This window comes from Scyliorhinus canicula, chromosome 7, assembly GCF_902713615.1.
Source record: "Scyliorhinus canicula chromosome 7, sScyCan1.1, whole genome shotgun sequence".
Lineage (NCBI taxonomy): Eukaryota > Metazoa > Chordata > Chondrichthyes > Carcharhiniformes > Scyliorhinidae > Scyliorhinus > Scyliorhinus canicula.
The window spans coordinates 142,543,994-142,558,507 of record NC_052152.1 but is presented as its reverse complement, the minus strand read 5'-3'; the positions used below and the strand labels follow the sequence as shown (position 1 = coordinate 142,558,507).

General features: G+C 46.0%; 1 protein-coding gene across 2 annotated transcripts in view; it reads left to right on the top strand.

Annotated features, from left to right (window-relative positions):
• The window catches only part of LOC119969424 (solute carrier family 12 member 5), a 1,634,719-nt gene that overhangs the window by 191,024 nt on the left and 1,429,181 nt on the right, over positions 1-14,514 (top strand). The window lies entirely within an intron of this gene.

Here is a 14,514-nt window from a genome sequence, read left to right as displayed (position 1 = left end):
TCAAAAGGGAAAGTGTGATGGGGTGACTGGCAGGGAGTCCATGACATTCAATACGGCCATGACCTTGTCCACCTGAGGGAAAGGCGAGGCCTTGGTTGTTAGGGACAAATGGCTCAGCCCGTCTGCATGTGCTATGTGAGTCCGCGGCCGATGCTCAAAGGGTGCTCATATGCGGCCAGTAGTAGTACCCAGTGCTGGATGCATGTCGACACAATGGGTGGAATCGCTTTGTCCCCATGAAAGATGTCCAGTCGAGGCTTGTGGTCTGTAATGATGTTAAAGTTGGGACCATATACATACTGGTGGAATTTCTTATCACCAAACATCACTGCCAGGCCCTCTTTTTCGGTCTGGGTGTACCTTATGCTAAGCTGCAGTCAGTGTCTGGGACGTGAAAATGATCAGCCATTCTCTACCATCTGGCATCCGATGGGCCAAAACAGCTCCAATTCCACAAGGTAATGCATCCCAGGTGACGACTAAAGGCTTGCCTGAGTCGTAGTGCATCAACACACCGGAGCAACAATCTGTCTCTTGATGCGTCGAAAAGGTGCCTCCTGGGTCGCACCCAAGACTCAGTCCTGGTGCTTCTTTAGGAGCAGGCGCCAGTAGGGCTGCAAGGTTTGGGAGAAATTTCCCGTATACTTCACCAAGCCGAGAAACAAGCAGAGTTCCGTCGTATCCATCGGAGCAGGGGTCAACTGAATGGCATGTATCTTTTCCGCCACTAGATGCAACTCATCACGGTCCACATGATAGCATAAATGGGCTACCTCTTTGGCCTAGAATACGCACTTTGTCAGACCCAGGCGGATGCCAAACTCCAAAAACTATTGCAGCACTGCCTCCACGTTCTTTAAATGCTCATGGTTGGTATCTCTCATGACCAGGACATCATCGAGGTAGATTGCAACACGTGGCAAACTTCTCAGGGTATTTTCCATGATGCCCGTAAAAGTTTCATAACACCGTCAAGACCCCAAAAGGCAATCGAGTTTATTCATAGAGGCCCCGTTGTGGCCCCTCTACATCTGCTCCTAAAGAAGCATCAGGACTGAGTCTGGTGTGCAACATAGGAGGTGGCTTTCTGGTGCATCAAGAGACAGCTGTCATCCTCCAGTTTTGATGCACTACGACTCAGACAAGTCTTTAGTCATCACCTGCGATTTGTCACCTTCTGGAATTGGCCTGTTGTGTTTTAACCATGACATATTGGGAAGAGGACCTGTCGAGTTCTAGTTGTAAATATTCATTGCTCATGTCCAGCTTGATGAAGGAACACCCACCAGCCAGCTTTGCATACACGTCCTCTATACGAGGCATGGGGTAGCAGTCCATCCTCGAGGTGGTATTTACCGTCAGCTTGTAGTCTGCGCTAAGGTGGACAGTCTCGTCAGGTTTCAGGACAGGGACACCGGCGCTGCCCAGTCAGTGATGCGCACAGGCCAAATGATGTCCAGACTCTCCAAATGGTCGAGTTCAACATCCATCTTGTCTACCAAGGCTTAGGGAACAGGATGCGCCAAGAAATTGCGCATCTGGGCCGCCGGGTCAACCTGGATTTTAGCCACGGCACCTCTGAGCGTGCTGGAAAATTTCTGGGAACTTCTCAAGTACTTTGTTCAAGCCACTGGACCTTACCTGCAGAATGCGTCGCCAGTCCAGGGCCAAGCGGCACAACCAGTCACACACCAGTAGGCTAGGGTCGTCCACTTGAACCACAATAAGGGGTAGTTTGGCCAACTGATGGCCATAAACAATGGGGACCAACACCACCCCTACGATCTGTAGTCCTTCCCTTGGCCCTTTATGGGTCCAAAGTTGGTTCAGGCAGCAATTTCCGCTGGGTGGCCATGTTGTTGGTTCCGCACACAAGGTGATCACTCAACATCCCCGGTAGGGATGGCCCGTAATCACAGTACTCATCCAGCATGTGTAGGTGTGCCAGAAACTCTGTGACAGACTGTCCCAGGATTCTCTCAGCCGTATTGAACCGGTACCTTTGGATAATGACCAAAGGTCTGGGGTCATAGTGGTCCACCATGAGCAGCACCAATTCGGCAAACGCCTTGGAGTCTGGGGCTGCGGGGGGAGATTAGACGTTTTATGATGCTAAAGGTAGGGGCCCCAGAGGAGGTGAGGAGTATTACCTTCTAGTGATCATCCCCTAAAATGACATTTGCCCTGAATAAGTAATGCATCCGCTCTGTGTACTGCACCCAATCTTCTGCACTCGCGTCAGAAGCATTGAGTCTCCCGAAGAGCGGCCTTTTTAAACCTATTCTAATCTTGCTCCTCTGTAACGATATACAGCCGGAGTCTGGATGTCCAGCAGCATCGCCTAGTCTTCAGTTTTTTCCTCGTCTCCAACATAATCGCTTATTGTCACAAGTCGTTTTCAATGAAGTTACTGTGAAAAGCCCCTAGTCGCCACATTCCGGCGCCTGTTTGGGGAAGCCGGTACGGGAATTAAACCCGTGCTGCTGGCCTTGTTCTGCATTACAAGCCAGCTGTTTAGCCCACTGCGCTAAACCAGCCCCTAAACATTGTACTCAAGTGGAGTCCTGAAAAAGTTAGCCTAAATAGTTTTCTTTCCAACACAAACATAATCTACAAAGTGGCAGGGAGCACAACTACTCCCAGCCGGGACCCTCCGAAGATAGCGGTTCCCTTCTGGGCCGGCTTTTATTGGGTGAAATTGACGAGCCCTGTTGGGCTTCTGCCGCATAGCAGGAAAACTCCTCTTTCACAAGCCCCATGGGGAAATCAATCGGGTCATCCACGTGAATCTCCTGGGAGCTACAACCACATAGGAGGTCATTTTGAAAGAGACCAAAGAGAAGATTGCAGAGCTGCAGGCATAAATTAAGTAATGCACAGCCCCCAAGAGTGGAAGGTTTATGAACAAATGGAGCATCAATTATTGAAGCAATGTTTGTTTTCCTTTGTCATGACATGACCTGCATATTCCTTCAGGAAGGTTAGGAATGGACTGTTGATAAAATAGACACACAGATTTCTACTTTGTCAATAATTCACGAGAGAGCTTGTTGGTTAGGAACACCATTATTCTGATCAAATATATGTCCCACTAAACTAACCTGGTTGTCTATCTTAATTTTACGGGTCTATCTCTTTGGAGCTTGATGATGCATTGGGTTAAAACGTGGTCCTTATTTATCCAGTTAGATTGATGAGATGGAAGCCATAGCCTTTTTCCTGATCATTCTTTTTTCAAGCATAAAGTGCCCATAATTCAGGAGCTGAGATGATCATATGACTTCAGCCAGGGAAAAACCAAGTTGAGATAGAAAATGTCAGCTTGCTCCAGCGGAAGATGCTTTTCTGAGATAGATTTGATCGCACATTGTTAATATAGTGTTGAATGAACTTTACTCTGTATCTGAACTGAAAATACTTGGCGGTGACACTGGATGAAACATGTGGACCAATTACTTGTATTTACAGACCTTGCCAACCTCATGCTGGCCTATCAATAGTCTTTGGGGTCACGAAATTCCACCAGTATTTACATGGTCGGCACTTTACCGTTGTTTCTGACCACAAATTGCTCTTGGGTTTCTTCAAAGAGGTAAAGACAAACCTGCTGATTACCAGTCCAAGAATTCAAAATCGGAGTTAATTTGGTCCGTTTACGAATATACCGTGAAGCACAGACCATAACACACGTAGCGAATGTGGATGCTCATAGCCGCCTACCTTTGTAAGAACGTGTCACACGTACCCCAGGACGACAAGAAGTTATCTTGGTGTTGGATGCGATCTAACGGAAAGCTTTCTAAGTGTCATCTCAGGTGGGTTTTGCTGGGAGTTTCTTCCCGGCGCTGTCGGCAGGTTCTGCACTGCTGTCTAACCACACTAAGAGCTGGATTCTCAATTCTGGAGATTCCGTTCTGAAGATTAAGTGATGATGCTGGGACTGAATCGGTGGTGTTTTGCGATGCCGATAGTGGCACCGGTCCCGGAGCAATTCAGGACATGCTAATGGGCCAGTAGCGGCACAACTTAGAAGTAGTGTTATTCCAATTGATACCAGCATCGGATTTGCCACTGTCTGGATTGGCAGTGGATAGCCTGACAAGCTGGAGCTTCATATGAACACTCCACTCCCCACACATTATCATTCCATCCAAGAAGATGACAACACGAAGAGCGGCCCTGAGCTTTACAGACGCCAAGCTCGAGACACTGCTGGATACCGTGGAGGAGAGATGGGACACCCTGTTCCCTGGGCAGGGAAGGAGGCTGCCACCCACCAATGTCATTTGGCAGAGGCCGTGAGCAACATGGGCCCCACCACGAGGACTGGGCAACAGTGCAGGAAGCAACTGCACAATCTCTTGAGGATGGTCCGGGTGAGTCACCATCCCAATGCCCCCCGGCACCACCTCCAACCCCTCCAACCACCCCGCAATGCAGCCCCCACCTCGCGAGCGGGTAGCTAAGGGATGGCAGCCCCCCCAGGCCAGACATGGTGAGCCACCACCCCTGTGCCCCTGGAACCACCCTAGACACACAAACCCCCTCCCCCACCAACCCCCACCTTACCCCACCCCCAAAGGGTGACCGATTCCCGCCCACCCACCAGCAACCCACTCGCACCCCACCCTGCACCACATGCCAGCACCCATATCGCCCACCATGGCTGGGTGCCCTGAACCCTTTACACTGTCTGCATCCAAGTGTCTCACACTGGGCATTATCTGTACCCCCAGGAGACGGTGGCCCACAACCGACCGGAGCGAGAACAGACCAGAAGGGGCCCGCGGGACTGGGGGCCACTCACCGTAGTGGAGCAGAGGGTGTTGGACCTGGTCAGCAGGTGGCAGAACAGGCAGTCACAGAGGCGGACGTCGGCAGGGGACAACTAGGCGAGCTCCCGACTGCATTGCAATGTCCCTATAGCATGTGAGCGGGAGCAGGGGAGTAGTGGGTAGGCAGGGCAACCAGTGTTCTTGCGGGGTGGGATAATCGGTGGTGCCACTGGTGTGGTGGGGCACCCATGCAGCCAGTGGCGTTCTGCACTTTTGCAGGACACAGATGGCTCTCTTGGCAATGACGCCCATGCCCGGCCACCCCAGACCTGGGGGGTCACCCCAAACCCATGCATATCACATGCCTGGCCCTGGCAGACGCCCCTCCAGCTAGTGGCATGGCTGGCAGTCCACGGTTGCACCTTTATGAACAAGACTTACCTCCTCTCACACCCTCAGCAGCCACGGCATCGCTTCCTGATTTTACAAACCACAAATGAACCACGGCGATGTCGCTGGTGGAGACGGAGCATCATGGGAGGCTAGAGACCACCGAGTCAGGCCAGTTAATGGTATGCTAACAGCCGTCACTGTACGAGTTACATTCCCACACTGGCACGCGGTGTGGAACGCATCTGTTGGGCGACCGACGACGGCCTCAATTTGTAACGGATGCGCTATTCTCCACCCAATTGCAATTCGTGTTTCCGGCGTCAGTGGACGGAGAATTCAGCCCTTTGTTTGAGCCCTGCGGGGTTTCTCTCCTGGCTAGCCCACAAAAAATATTTTTTATCATTGTCGAACTGAACTCATGGGCCAGAACGGCTCCTCAGAGATCCGGCCACCATTTTGAAAGGGTGCCGTATCTCAAAGTGGGCATGGGGAAGGGCCGGGGGCTACCCTGCCCTGTCCCAGACCACCCAGGGGGTTTCTGATGGCCTTGAGACCTTCCGGGTGTCATTTCTCCTTGTCCACATTTGTGTGCGAGGCAGGTAGATGGCTGGGAGCCTGATAGATCCCAAATCACAGTGCCTAAGCAGATTCTAAACCTACTTATGTGTGCGAGGCTTGATCCCGCCTTTTGTCGGCAGGATCCTGATCGCGATGCCTTGCAAGATCTGGGTAGATCTCATGAGGTACTGGCTGCCGGAAGCCTCTCGCAGCATCTACGGGCAACATCGTGCTCCCATTCGGGCGCAACGCGGTCGGTAGGTCTCAGAACGAGACAGCCCCAAGTTTGCCAATTTGCCAGGGAGGGTAGAGACCAGCCAAAGTTATCAAAAAGCAGGCCATGATTTATATAGTACAGCTCGATCATTTATGGTAAATGATGCCGTACGCGTGAGAAACCGGTCGTGGAACAAGTTGCTTCCCGGGAGTTATTGTTGTTAAGATCCCCTTTCATACCAAGTGGACGTGGAAGGATGGATCATTCATAAACATGTTGAGGAGCAGAAAGCTGCTCCATAAGTCAGTGTCATCAAGAAATATTTTTGAACCCGTAAGCAGCCTGTTATCGATATAATTGGTGTCTCCATGGAAGCAAATAGTGAGGAATACCTTGTGCCATTATTGCAGTTCCTGTGGAAGCACCTCAGACAATAGAATTACACCACTCTACAAGAAACAGTAAACCCCGTCGAAGACTCGGTTTATAATTGTCCAACTCGTATAATTGTTTAGTTAATATTTCGGATGGAGTGAATTAATTCTGTATTGGAGTTAAAAGGAGATGTATGTGATGATGGTCCCTCTAAGAGCAACTCAGCAGATTAAGGGTCAGCTGGCCTAGGTGACCAGTCGGGACTCAGAGTGTGGAATCACCCCATGGTGAGTATCACTCCAAGGCAGACATTTTGGGAGTGGCTTCTGTACATTTTGTTTTGATAACTTACTATGCTTTGTGTGCACTAATAAAGTCTGTGAAAGTGCATCTTTAGAGTTTCCAACCCTGTGTATGGTTTTCTGCTTTATGTTTCGGTCCAAATGTTATCTTGGTTAATACCTTTAATTGGCATTTGTGGAAACCTCATTGACCTTTCCAACTGATTGCCTGCCTCTAAAGGACATGAAGGGACAGGTGATTGGTTGCTAGCAGGTAAAGGTAGGATGGCCTGGAAACTACTCGCTGGCACTTGGCTAACTTGCAGGTTGGCGTTGGGTGCAGGGTACAGGATGACAGAGACTTAGATTTCCCTTGTAGGGCCAGCAAAAGAATATTATTTTATTTCTAGTTTTGGGGCCGCTCGACTTTTAACACCCATTCCATCTGGTTTCTCTAGGTGGAGGGAGTTAACATCTTCACATTGGGTACTTTGATTCAGGTTTATTTGGAAAAAGTAAAGTTGTATTTAATGAGAACTGTCCTTGTGCAATGATAATTTTCGTTCCTTGCAAATTCTGAGTAATGTTATTTATTAGTTGGCTGCAGCAACGAAGATTTGATTTGTTAATCAATGTTATTAACAATATAAACCACTTAAACATTTGGGTATTCCTGTTCAGCTCCAGAGGGAGATTAGTAATCCAAAGGGCAGGTAGGAATATTGCCATTTTGCCCATAATCAATATTATATCACTTTGAAAAACTCGAAAATTGATCCGAAATGAATACAGGGTCCTAAAGCAATAATTCTATCTTGGCATGTTGTGTTAAAACTGTTCTTCATATGATATTTTAAAAAATAAATTTAGTGCACCCAATTAATTTTGTGCAATTAAGGGGCAATTTAGCGTGGCCAATCCACCTAGCCTGCACATCTTTGTGTTGTGTGAGCAAAACCCACGCAAACACGGGGAGAATGTGCAAACTCCACACGGACAGTGACCCAGAGCCGGGATCGAACCTGGGACCTCGGCACCGTGAGGCTGCAGGGCTAACCCACTGCGCCACCGTCCTGCCTCCTTCATATACTATTGAGTGATTGATTTATTTTGAAGAGTTGAGTCACTTGGGGGAGCAAAGTGGTTTCAATGTCCAATTTGTAACTTGGAAAGAAAGGCTCACAGTACCCTCTCACTCCCCTCCCGCACCCCTCCACGCCAAAACAGTAGCACGACTGTTCGATTGGCAAATCCTCTGGCAGCACCCCAAACCTTTGTGCAGCTTATTTTGCAATAAGGCCTGCTCATGAAGCTTTGGATAGTGCATTCGCTTCCTGTGAAAAGAATCACATGGAAATCTTTCCTTCTTGTTTCTCGATTAAGGCGACTGGCAAAAAAATACCATTGCTTTATTTATTACACAGCAGCAGCATTTTTCTCAGCAAGAAAGATGGTTAGATTTCTGACTTCTCATTTTTTTTACAATCCCTCATAAACGTTAGTTTGGGAAAATACACATATGTTTGAAGTCTCCTTTGTAAGACTCCATTCTGTGATATTCACCTTTGAAACTATTTCCTATATTACATTCATCAATGATATCCTAATGTAATCAGTGACCTCCTTTTTCAGTGTATATGGATTGATATTGATGTTCAGCCAAAAATCTAATTTTGAAATGAAAAATGTTCCTGTCTCTGTGCCCAAGGAATTGTTTTGCGAATAAAACAGGTAGACCTCGGGTTCGGACAGAGGAGGGAGGCAAACACAGGAAGTTAATTAGTTCCAATCCTTCAAAAGAATCCCCCAGATGTTCTGTTCCACTGGGAATGATCTACCAAAAAATCTTTTGACCTTTCCTCCTGTTGGCTTGTATATAAGTTGGGTTTGCCATCTGTTTGGTTTCACACCAGCTGTCCGAACATTTCTATCATGCAAATGGAACACCAGAAAGCTGCTTTAAAAAAAATAGAAACTCCTTCTTTTTGCTCATTTGAAAAACTGATGTCAGAATGTTGAGCCACGATCCCACCCATCCTGACTCCCTCCACTCCATCTCCAAGATTCTACTGGGCATCTTATTTTTGGACTTGACAGGATTTCAGCCATCCTGACTTTATTGATTAAAAAGTGGGAATCTACATATTGTGTGAGGAGGTGCTGTAAAAAGGATCACATTTTCTGGCATTTAACGCTTGGGCTACAGCCTTCAAGAATAAAGGCAATTGATATTGTTGACCGAGACCCTGCTTGATCGGCTTACACAGCCACAACAGAGACAGTGAATTTAATAATTATTCAGAAGAGCTAGCTTAATTACAATTCCTGAGAATATAGTACAGGGATGGCTCAGACTCACGACTGAGATCTCGGTGTTACCCATGCTAGTGAAGGAGCTGGTCAAGCTGCGATCACTTGATGTGGATGTCTTCTTCACCAAACCGACAGCTCAGGGTCCCTCTCCTGTGATGGTTGCTCCCGGGTTCCCAGGTTGTCGTTGGTGATGTGTTCCGGTGTCCCATCTTTTATCTGCTTGTGCTGAGCCATGATACAAACACATACCTGGCCTGAGTTCTATTGTCTCATCCAGGCTTAAACTCATTAATTGAAATAAACAGTATATGCCTGTTTAACCAGAGTTATTTAATCAAGATCCATTGTCCTCTGAAACACTCTTGTCTGACTAGCTATTAGCCCATGATGGAGTCTGATGGCCTCTTTGTTCATTATTCATCCTGCTGCACAGTTGATCACTGCTGTCTCAAAATTACTTTCATATTCTTTTGTCCTTTTGTGTAAACGTGATAATTACTGTAAGTGGCGAATCACAAAGTTTAATATAGCGCTAATGAGTTTCTTTGTTGACTTGAGTGCTCTTACAGATGGACAATATTCATTCCAGCCAGGGCTGTTTTTGGTAGACACGAGAACAGGAAATGCTGGACAATCTCAGCAGGTCTGGCAGCATCTGTCGAAAGAGAATAGAGCTAACGTTTTAAGTCTGGATGACTTTTTGTCAAACCTTATTTGGTAGTTCCTGTTTTCGGCATATATGTTTTTTCCCCTCTGCCAGCTTGTCCTTAGTATCACAATATGTAGGTTGCAATCAAATGCCCAATGCTCTGCATTTACCAAATGTGCCTGGACAACATCTTTGATTCCTCGGAGTCAAGCTGGAACTGAAATATGAAGCATGGTCAGGGAATGGGTCTATCAGGAAGTGTTGGATACTTGGAGCTAGATTAATTTAAAATTATGGATGACAGCATCAATAATGGAAGCAAAAATATTCAACAGGCATTGCGAACAGAAGGATGACTAACGTATGCCGAGACAGCTCAGCACCATGCTCTGCAATCTTTTTTTTTCCAGCTTTGCTTCACATTGTCTTCTGATTTCATAATTTCTTGCTTGTTCCATTATATAATGAATACTCTTTATTGCCTGACCCAAGAGATAAATTCTTGGGAATATAGGACCAGGAGTAGGCATTTAGTCCTTGGGGTGGATTCTGCCAATCACAAAGATCATGGCTGACCTATGACCTAACTCCATAAAACCAATTTTGCCCCATTTCCCTTAATACCTTTTAGCTGACTAAAATCTATTAAACTCAGATTTAACATGAACAATCGATCCAGTATCAATTGCTATTTATGGAAGAGCGTTCCAAAAGCTTATCATCTATTCCATGAAGTGTTTCCACATTTCATTCCTGAAATGTTTAATTTAAAAATTTTTAAATATCTAATTGATAAACTATGTCCCCTTGTCCAAGACACCCAAAAAGCAGAACTAGCTTCTCGCAATCTACTCTATCTATTCTCTTTAATATTTTGAAAACCTTTACCAAATTAGCTTTTAGCCTTCCAAATTCCACGGAATCCAACTCTACTTTGTTTAATATCGCCTCATAGCCTAATCCTCAGATCTCTTCCTGGTCCCAAATCCACCTCCTTATCTGTTCCCCATATCCCTTTAACCTTTTTTAAAATCAGAAAAATATCTATCTCCGTCTTGAAACCATTTAATGGCCCAGTTCTCAGTTCCTCCTCATCTCAGTTCTTGGTCTACAACCAAGAAAGTACAACAACTCCTTCACTTCCTCTGGAAACTAAGGAAATTTGGCATGTCCACATTGACTCTTCCCAATTTTTACAGATGCACCATAGAAACCGTCCTATCTGACTTCATCACAGCTTGATATGGCAACTGCTCGGCCCAAGACCGCAAGAAACTCCAGAGAGTCGTGAACATAGCCCAGTCCATTACACACACCTGTTTCCCATCCATTGATTCTGTCTACACCTCCCGCTGCCTTGGGAAAGCGGGCAGCATAATCAAAGACCCCTCCCACCTGGGTTATTCTCTCTTCCAACATCTTCCATCGGGCAGAATATCCAAAAGCCTGAGAACACACTCTAACAGATTCAAAAACAGTTTCTTTCCCTGCTGTTACCAGACACCTGAATGACCCTCTTATGGACTGAACTGATCTCTCTATGCATTTTCTCTACACTAAACTCCATGCTTCATCCGATGTCTATGTCTTTGACCATGTATTTACATTGTGGATTTATTGTATGTCTGTAATTTATTTATTGCCTGTAATTTCCTGGATTATCCTTGCTACCCTTCTTAAACAAAGGAACAACATTAGCAATTCCCCAGTCCTCTGGGACCTTACCTGTAGCCAGTGAAGATACAAAGATTTCTGTCAAGGTCCCAGCAATTTCCTCCCTTATCTCTCTCAGTATTCTAGGGTAGATCCCATCAGGCCCTGGGGACTTATCTTCCTTAATGTTTTTCAAGACACCCAACACCTCCTCCTTCTTGATATCAACATGACCCAGGTATTCTACACACCCTTCCCTAGACCCTTAATCCACAAAGTCCTTCTCGTTGGTGAATACTGATGCAAAGTTCTCATTTAGTACCTCGCCCATTTCCCCTGGCTCCACGCATAGATTCCCTCCACTGTCCTTGAGTGGGCCAACTCTTTCCCTGGCTACCGTCTTGCTCTTTATATAAGGAAAAAACTTTGGGATTTTCCTTAATCCTGTTTGCCAATTACTATTTGTGAGCCCTTTTAGCCCTCCTGACCTCTTGCTTAAGTTCCTTCCCACTTTCCTTATATTCCTCAGGGGCTTCGTCAGTTCCCAGTCTTTTAACCATTGCAAATGCTTCCTTTTTCTTTCAGACTGGGCTCAAAATACCCCTCATCATCCAAGGTTCCCGAAACTCACCATAATTATCCTTCTTCCTCACAGGAACATGCCGGTCCTGAATTCCTATCAACTGAAACCCTCCCACACACCAGATGTTTATTACCCTCAAACATCCGCCCCCAATTTAGATTCTTCAGTTCCTGCCTAATATTGTTATAATTAGCCAGCCCCCAATTTCTTTATCCAACAGTACGTTAAAACTTACTGAATTATTAAAAATTTTTTTTAGAGTATCCAATTCATTTTTTCCAATTAATGGGCAATTTAGCATGACCAATCCACTTACCCTGCACATCTTTGGGTTGTGGGGGTGAAACCCATGCAAACAGGGGGAGAATGTGCAAACTCCTCACAGACAGTGACCCAGGGCCGGGATCGAACCTAGGACCTCAGTGCCATGAGACAGCAGGGCTAACCCACTGCGCTACCGTGCTGCCCAAAACTTACTGAATTATGGTCACCGTTCCTGAAACGCACCCCTACTGAAACTTTGACCACCTGGCGGGGCTCATTCCCCAATACAAGGCCCATTACAGCCCTTCCCTCGTTAGACATCCTTGGACAGAACCTTTCAAATCCACGAGCACTCGCATCGAGAAGGACAAGAATAGCAGATACCTGAGAACACCTGGAAGTTCTCCTCCAAGTCATTCACCATCCTGACTTGGAAATATATCACCGTTCCTTCACCGCGGCTGGGTCAAAATCCTGGAACTCCATCCTTAACAGAACTCCAGGTATACCTGCAGTACATGGACTGCAGTGGTTCAAAAAGGCAGCTCACCACCACCTTCTCAAGGGGAATTAGGAAATAGATGAACAATAAAATTGGTGGCACCATGGCACAGTGGTTAGCACTGCTGCCTCACAGCTCCATGGACCCGGGTGCAATTCTGGCCTCGGGTGACTGTCTGTGTGGAGTTTGCACTTTCTCCCCATGTCTGTGTGGGTTTCCTTTGGGTGCTCCGGTTTCCGCCCATAGTCCAACAATGTGCAGGTCAGGTAGATTGGCCATGTTAAATTGCCCCTTAGTGTTCAAAAGGTACGGGGATAGAGTGGAGGCATGGGTTTAAGTAGGGTGCTCTTTCCAAGGACTGGGTCAGACGAGATAGGCCGAATGGCCTCCCTCTGCACTGTAAATTCTTTGATTTTATGAAATGCAGGCCTGGCCAGTGAAGTACTTGAATGAATAACAAAATGTGTGTCATCGCTGCATTCTAGGCCAGGGTCCTTTTAAAACAAATGTTAAAGAAAGCTGCCCCTCAACAATTATAAGGAAAAGCTTTATCCTTTCATCCTGTCAAGGTTGTGTGTGATATTAAAGGATCTGTCAAAATGAATCATACGCCATGATTCTTTGTTAAAATACCTGACCTGACACCAGCCAAACTATGAATAAATCATCTTGATTTGATCAATTATTAATTATGGTAGAGACAATCAGGGCTGCAATCTAGGTGTTGTTTGAGTGCGCATCACCGGTAAATGTGATTTCACATTTACTTCTAATAATTGCAAGGTTTTTTGCCAAAATGCTTTAAGGGGACATCAAGGTTAAAGCTGGTTGCATGTTATAGGTCTCCGGCTGGTTTGCAAGATTAAGCAGGCTGAAGAACAACTTTGTAATATAACAAAAAACAAAAGCTGTTACCATGAACTCAAAAATGTGAAAGATTACAGGAGAAATATTTTTGTGAGACTGGAGGTGTTTCTAACTGAGGCAGAACTGCTACTGTCTATGCTTTAGTGGTGCTGCCTGTTTTTTTTTACAAATTAATGGCGAAAGTGGGTAGCCCCAGGTGGTTGGGGGAGGGGAAACATCACAACGCAACGCGAGAAGCAGGAAAAACAATTTGTTGAAACGATTCTGCATGCTTAAAGCTCTGGAATCAAATTGTATTCGGAGGAAGAATTGCGATATAGGTTAAATGTGGAGTCCTGAATGGTACTAAACTGCATTGTAATCATGATCAAATGTTAAGCTAGTGGGCAGCATGGTAGCACAGGGGTTAGCACTGTTGCTTCACAGCGCCAGGGTCCCAGGTTCGATTCCCGGCTTGGGTCACTGTCTGTGTGGAGTCTGCATGTTCTCCCCGTGTCTGCGTGGGTTTCCTCCGGGCGTTCCGGTTTCCTCCCACAAAGTCCTGAAAGGCGTGCTGTTAGGTGAATTGAACATTCTGAATTCTCCCTTGGTGACCCCGAGCAGGCGTCGGAGTGTAGCGACGAGGGGGAATTTTCACAGTAACTGTACTGCAGTGTTACTGTAAGCCTACTTGTGACACTAACAAAGATTATTATTATTATTATTCACCCAGTCCGTTCACAGTAGAAATAGTGGCCTTTAGTTAACCAACACACATACATACCTGGAAAGATTGACTGCCATTGACAATTGTCTGTCTACTCATTGAATCATCAAATCATTCATTTTGAGCATTTTTCTAGCCTTTGTATTGTAAACAATATAAGGCTTCAGCCATATACACATCACATTTTCTTGGATCTTTTGGGAATGAATAAAGCCATCAAGTTACAAGTTAATAACAGAAAAATAATTGCAACATGACCCATGAAGGTATAGTTGACTATTTCTGCAATTTTTGCAAAGTCCTGGAGTCAATCACCCGCAAAATGCAACAGCATATATTTATTCACCAAATTTCATCTGTGTCTCAAGGCCCTTCACA